Genomic DNA, 8,003 nt, shown 5'->3' with positions numbered 1-8,003 from the left:
CTGCGGGCGCAGGCTTGTCGCTAGGGCGCGAACTGCAGAGCCTGTGCGCGTTTCCTAGCAAAAGGAATAATAAAATTAACAGCGCTGTCGCTGCGCTAGAGAATTGATGCCATGAGCCCAGCTAGGAAGTAGAGAGCTGTGTTGTCGGTCATAGTTGTTGTTGTGGTCGCTGGGTTAGGTGGTGGTCTGCGGGCGGGGCGCTGGTAGCTGGGCTGGTGCGGCAATGCGCGCGCGATGCCTGCGTGCGCAGTATTTGAGAGGCATTGCAGTAGATATTGTTAAGAAAGATGCGCTCTAGATAGGTTCCTCTTACTCTTTGCATTCGCACCTGCGTCTTGGCAATAGCTAGGGGAACGAGGGAGGAAGCAGCTATCTTTCACACAAAGGAGCAATTATACGCTATACTGTAATAGGTAGCGCCATGGTCAAGTCCACCAATCTAGGCCAAAAAGAGGAGCGAAAAGGGGGTCGGATCCAGCGCGATGCCCAATCGAGACGAACAAGGCCTGATCCGCAGCAGTCGCAGGGAGATAGGAGCAGATTAAGCTTTATGTAATAAACATAGAACATTATAACTTAATCCTAGAATAACCCTAGCTGTATTAGCATAAGGTTGCCTTTAATTACTAAGAGTAAGTCTTAAACTTTAACTTTTTCTAATGCTAAGACATATGCTTACGCTTACACCTAAACAACACTTAAGTAGCACTTAATATAGAAGGTCTCTAGACCTACTTTCTAATAACCTAAAAAAGAACTACTTAAGTAAGGCTAACAAGCTAGGCCTTTTACTAAAATAAGCTATATAAAATAATTTAATAACTACTTAAACTTAAAGAAAAAAAAGCTTTTAAGAAATTTTTACGTACCTAATTTAAACATAAACTAGGACTTAAACAGTAGATAGACATCTGCTATATAAGACCTGCCTTATTTATAACCCTAGCTTAATAACTAGATTATAAAATCTACATAGTTATAATTTTTAATATAGACTAAGCTTTAGCTCCCTAAAAACGCACTAACTTAAGAATAATAGTCTCTTAAGACTACTATAACTTATTATATGTCTTCTTTTAAAATAAGTCTAATAAGCTTTTAATATAACATCTATATAATTACTAAATAACTTTTAAGCCTAGTAAACAACCTAGTTATAGGCTACTATATAAAATGTTGCTAAACAAATTAAAAGTGCTCTAAAAATACTTTAACAAGAATCTAAAAAAAAGGTTTATTTAAGCTAGCTTTTTACTAGTAGTGTTACTTATACTATTTATAAAAAAACTTAGGGGTAGGCTTTAATTCTACATTAACTACTAAGAACTAAATGCTGTTACTATTAAAAACTAATACTTAATTTTTTTTTTATAAGAAACCCTAAGCTAACTAAGTAAAGCAAAGTATTTTATAAAGTTAGATATTATTACTGCCTTTAATAAGCTAAAGATAGTAAAGGGTAATAAGTAGCTAACAGTGTTTTAGACCTAATACAGACTATTTAAGTACTTAGTAATGCCCTTTAGCTTAGCTAACACGCCTAGTACTTTTTAACATTTTATAAACAACTTACTCTAACCCTACTTAGACATGTTCTGTACTGCGTATATTAACAACATTCTAATCTACAGTAATAGCCTTTTAGAGCACAAACAGCATGTACGCCTAGTGCTAAAGGCTATAAAAGAAGCAGGTCTGTAACTTAACATAGACAAATATAAGTTCTACTAATTAAAGGTTATGTATTTAGAATATATAATCTCTATAAATAGCATTTAAATAGACCCTATTAAAGTTTAGACTGTGCTAGATTAGCAATACTTAAAAGACATAAAAGATGTTTAAGCCTTTATAAAATTTACTAACTTTTACTAATAATTTATTAACAACTTCTTATAGCAAGTAAGCTTTATAATTACACTTACTAAAAAAAAAATTTAATTTAACTTTAACTTAAATTACTAATAGTTCTTTAACTAGCTAAAAAAAGCCTTTACTAAAGCTTTAATACTCTGCTACTTTAACTTTAAACTACTAATACTTATAAAAGCTAATGCCTTAGACTACGTAGTAGTAGGAGTTCTTTTCTAGACTAAGCTAGATAGGACTATTAAGCCTATTGCATATTTCTTAAAAAGAATAAGTTCTGCAGAAGGTAATTATAAGATCTATAATAAAAAATTACTTACTATAGTACACTGCTTTAAATAATAGCAACTTAAACTAGAAGGTGCAGCGCATCTAATATAGGTTCTATTTAACTACAAGAACTTACAGTACTTTACAACTATAAAATAACTTAGCTACTAATAAGCCTGTTAGTTTAAATACCTATTTTATTTTAATTTTAAGATTACTTATTATTCTAGTTAAGACAGAGGAAAACTAGATGCTTTTATAAAGTAATCCTAAAACATCTCTACTTAAGAAAAAGTGTAAAAGGCTTAATACTAAACTTTACTTTAACCTAAGCTATTTTTAGACCTTAACCTAAATAAAATAAATTAGATAATTAATTAAATTATTACTAATAAGTATTTAAATAATAAATTTATCTAAGAAACCTTAAACCTGCTCTAAAACAGCGCTAGTTAGTTAAAAAAAGTAACACTAGCTAACTATAAAAACTAAAATAGTAAGCTATATTACTATAACTAACTTATAATTTTTAATTTTAATAAACTAAGAATTAAACTACTTTAAATTATATATAACTTGCTTATTAGAGGACACCTAGGCAGAGGAAAGACTCTTAACCTACTATAGAGAGAGTACTACTAGCCCTGCATGTTCTATACTGTACGCTAATACGTATTATGTTGCTATACTTGCTATAAAGTAAAGGCCTCTTAAAAAAGGTATAATAGCCTACTTAAACTACTCTTAATCCTTAAATTAGCTTAGAAAAATATATTAATTAATTTTATTATAAACCTACCTTTATTTAAAGAGTATATAAATATTATAGTAGTTATTAATTACTTAACTAAGTATTAACACTTAATACTATGTTCCTCTATAACTGCCTCTAATATAGCCTAGTTATTCTACTAATATGTATAGGTTTACTATAGCCTGCTGTCACAATTGTGCACAAGTAAGGTTATAGAGCTTCACAGAGGTCTAGTTCAATTACTACGTGAGGTATTATAGTAGGTACAAGACGTTGTGTGAGGAACAGGAAGGTTTAGGAGGAAATTAGCAATTAAATACTTAGCTTAGAAGTCTAAGCGCTTTAGGTATAAATTAAGCCTGTTCTAGGTTTAGTTAGTGTTAAGGTAGTTTGTGCTTAAGTTTATGTCCGTGTCGTGTTGTGTTTGTGTCAGACGTGCACTGATAATACTCTAGTACACGTCTAATACAGTTATGTCTAGGATCTAGGGAGGATACTGTGACACCTGCCTAACATAATTATATTAAATAGAGGTACACAGTTTGTCTTAGCCTTCTAGAACAAACTCTATAAATAGCTTTAAATTGTCCTTTATTTATCTACAGCTTTTTACCTAGAGACTAACAGCTAGACTAAGAATGTAAACACTATAATAAAATAAGTCCTATAAGTGTACATAAACTACTAGTAAGATAACTAGGTAAAATAGTTAGCTATAGCATAGTTTAAAGCTAATAACATAATATCTAAATTAACATAAGTATCCCTGTTTTTAGTAAACTATAAATACTACTTTTAAATAAAATTTAAACTACTTTTAAATACCCTCTAACTAACTTATTAATCTATATAAGTAATAGTTATAAATAGACTTATTAATAAAATTTAAAATATATCTAAATATGTTTATAAAAAGCTTATATAAGCTTAAGCTTTTTAATAAGAGTACATAAACTAATTTTAAACCTCTACCCCTGCGTATGCAGCTAGTAAGAAGGTCTAGCTAGACACTAGAAATATCTAAATAAACTAATAATTAAAGAAACTTAATTAAAAAAACCTTAGCCTTTTTACAGTAGCCTATATAGTCTTATTACATGCTTACTAATTAATCCTACCTAACAGCATAAAGATACACCCTATGTTCCACGTATTGTTGCTGCGCTAAGTAGCCTTTAAATCTAACTATCTACTTAGACAGCTAAACCTACTACCTAAACTTATTATTATAAATAATAAACTAGAATATGTTATAAAAAACGTTAAATAGATCTAGTTTAACAAGAAAAAACATATCTATAAATACCTTATAAAATAGACTAGATATAACAAACTGTTGTAGGAACCTGCAGAAGCTCTATAAAAGAACTCTACAGTAACCTAATTCTACGCCTAATACCTATCTAAACTAAACCTATACCCTAACAAAGACAACCTAATGCTAGAACTACTAATGTAAAGGATTCTCTTTCTAATAAGAGGGGGGGTACTGTTACAGTATCCTCCCTAGATCTTAGACATAACTGTATTAGACGCGTACTAAAGTATTATTAGTGCACATCTAACATAAACACAACATAACATAGACATAAACTTAAGCATAAACTGCCTTAACACTAACTAAACTTAGAATAGGCTTAATTTATACCTAAAGCGCTTAGACTTTTAAGCTAAGTATTTAATTACTAATTTCCTTCTAAACCTTTCTGTTCCTTACACAACGTCTTGTACCTACTATGATACCTCACGTAGTAATTAAACTAGACCTCCGTGAAGCTCTATAACCTTACTCGTGCACAATCGTGACACTACTACTATAACTAAAGTTAAGGCAGAAACAGACTACTTAATAATATAAAGCTGTTTTTTAAAGTCCTTTTAAAAAGCTTTTAAGCTTATAACATAGCAGCTTTTTTATAAAGTAAGCGCTTTTTAGAAAGCTTTTTAGCTTACTTTAATAGCTTAGAGTTATGTAAGTACTAAGCTTATTAAATTAGATTTAGAAGCTATTCTTAGCTAGGGTTTTAACACAACATAATGTTATAATTGTGCACAAGTAAGGTTATAGAGCTTTATAAAGGTCTAGTTTAATTACTATGTAAGGTATTATAGTAGGTACAAGACATTATATAAAGAATAGAAAGGTTTAGAAGGAAATTAGTAATTAAATACTTAGCTTAGAAGTCTAAGCACTTTAGGTATAAATTAAGCCTGTTCTAGGTTTAGTTAGTGTTAAGGCAGTTTGTGCTTAAGTTTATGTCTGTGTTATGTTGTGTTTGTGTCAGACGTGCACTAATAATACTCTAGTACGCGTCCAATACAGTTATGTCTGGGATCCGGGGAGGATACCGTGACATTTGCTATAGTTTACCGCAATTTGCTATAGTTTAGTGCAATTTGCTATAGTTTGCCGCAATTTGCTGTAGTTTGCTGCAATTTGCTGTAGTTTGCTACAATTTGCTGCAATTTACTTTATGCATTTCTTAACACTAACGTGTTTTATCAGTAAGCTGCGGACATCAGTAAGCTGCGCACCCCACCAAACTGCGCGCGCCTCTTTGACGGATAACTGAACAGCAACTAAATTAAACCTATATAAGTATATATATAAAATATTCCTAATTGCTTCTACATTAATTCCTTTTATAGCCTTGTACATGGCACCTTGAGCAGGTTGGTGGTGCTCGTTGATATGCCCGCGATGCCTGAGCCTGCGCATCCACCTTAACCAACCTATCAGCCTCTGCAGCCAGCCTCTGACCTTCCTGGCCTGTGAGAGTCCCTCCTGTAGCAATATACTGCTGTTGCTGTTGCTTCTTCTGCTCTTAGCAATAGTTAGCCTAACGCAGCTTAGTGTTCTCCTCTGTAAGGATTATTGCTAAGTGCATTACTATCTAACATCCTTTAACAAGCTAAGCTATTGCCTAGCTAGTAAGGCTCTGCAATTAACAACTAAGGCGGTTATAGATTAGTTAAGCCTGCTGCTGCAGCTAAGCAACTGTATAAGGCGTCTCTACAGTCTAGCGCGTCTTACTGTTAGCTTCTTGCGCTGGTGGAGACAGTGTACAGACAACAGTAAGCGACAACAAGACGTAATTAGGACAGTGTGGGACTAAACCTGCTGCTTAAAAGCTGCTCTTAATTATCTACTCTGTGAATACTATAGGCCTAATATGCTTATAGATTCTAAGAAAGTCTTGCTTGTTAACATAAAAGATCTAATTATAAGCAAGCTCTAACACCTAGTGTCTGTACGCTCACTTAAGAGGCGTAAAACAGCTAACATCTAAAGGCTGTAGGAGATAGGAGCTGTAAGCTAGCATACAGAGACTAATAATCTTGTTCTCTGTACAGTACTAATTAAACTTAGGCGTTGCATAGCTGCTGTGGCTATCTACTATAAGCAGGTAATAGATTCCTGCTGTACGCGTCCTTGTCTGCTTGTTAAAGTGCTTAAGCTAGGCTAGGCTAAGGTAGTTAGTTGTCTAGCTGTTATTGCTCACTGTGAGCGTCTAGTCGCTAGGGATATCACAATACTAGCTAGCTTAGTAGAGCTTTCTATGCAAGATGATAAGCAGTAGGAGCAACTAGCTAGACGTGTTAATACACTTAATTGTAGTAACCTAGTTGCAATTACTAGGCTGTACAGTAACTGCTTAACTAACAGTCTTAGAGCTAGTAACAACCTTAGACGTGCTAGCAACCCCTATTATAAATCCTATCTTATTAAAATTATAGGTATCCTTGTCTAGTATCCTGTACGTCTAACGCGTGTCCTCTACTAGCTTGAACCAGGCTCTAAACTTGACTAGATCCTGACAGAGAGCGCGCTAGGAGTGTATCTTCCTGTCCTACTTTGTCTAAAGCTCTGCCTAGCTGTTAACAAAGCGCAATACCTAGCACTTGCCTACAGGCGTTAGTAGAGGATCTTAGCAACAAGCTTAAAGCAGAACGTTCGCCATTTAACGCATGTTAATGATATAGGGTGGAAAGCTGTGTTAGTTAAGATCTAGGATCTAGGAGACAAGCAACTGCTCTTTAATAGGCGATAGCTTGCGGTTGACCGAGATTGTCTCGCGTTTTGGGAGGATACCACGGAGGCGCGTTCAGAGGGTGGATTCTGGTACGTTATAGGCTGCAGCAGCTGCACAAATTAATAGACAAGGGTTAGACTTAATTAAGACAAGAGCAAGCTAAAGTCTGCCTTCTTTTGCTAGAGATTAAGCTTGTGGTTGTTAAGCTATAGTTAAAGGTGTGGACGCGGTTTCGCGCGGTTTGGTGGGGTGCGCAGCTTACTAATGTCCGCAGCTTACTGATAAAACACGTTACTAGGTAATCTCTTACTAACAACTCTAGATATTAGCCTATTATATTTAAACAGCAGTTAAAGAAGCTAAACTAGTAGTTGTGTAAGCAAAACAGCTTGTTAAAGTATTACATATACTACATTAATCTTTGCGGCGATAGAGAAGCAGAGGCAGAGGCAGAGGCAGCGCTAGAGCTCTCTAAGACTCTAAGAAATTCCTGCAGAGGCAATGAACTACACAAGCTACAGCTCTACAACTAGAGCTTTAATGCTAAAATAATTAAATTAAAGATATTAAGTAGCAGTATTAGGCGTAGCGTGGTAGTATTAGGCAGTGAAAGGAACAGGCGCAACGCTACAGACTGTAAGGTGCAAAGAAGAGGAAGACTATTATAAGAGCAGAAACGCGTTAAGAGCTAGAGCTAGAACCTATTCTTTTAATTACAGCTAATAATTAACTAATTTCTAAATAACTAATCTTAAATTTATATAAACTTTAAGTTTTTAAAAAAGAAATTTAACTACTCTAATTAAAGCTAAGAATTAGCTAGCTATTATTTAAGTTAGTTTTTTTTTTTTTTTTTTAGCTATATTAGTGTGTTAGGGATTAGTATTAGTGTGAAGCTATGTAAGGCACTAGAGGTATAAGGAACTAGATTGAATGTATTGCTAGAGGAATCCTTTGTAGGAGTCTATATATATGCAAAAATAAGTAGGTGAGTCTGTTAGATATGCGCACCTACTGTTAAGACAGGAGGAACGTTTGACGAAAGCTGCTACATAGTACGAGCAATAAGCTCGAAC

This window comes from Lindgomyces ingoldianus (genome assembly GCF_010093535.1).
Source record: "Lindgomyces ingoldianus strain ATCC 200398 unplaced genomic scaffold BDR25scaffold_58, whole genome shotgun sequence".
Classification (NCBI taxonomy): Eukaryota; Fungi; Ascomycota; class Dothideomycetes; order Pleosporales; family Lindgomycetaceae; genus Lindgomyces; species Lindgomyces ingoldianus.
Note: the sequence above shows the minus strand (reverse complement) of the source record.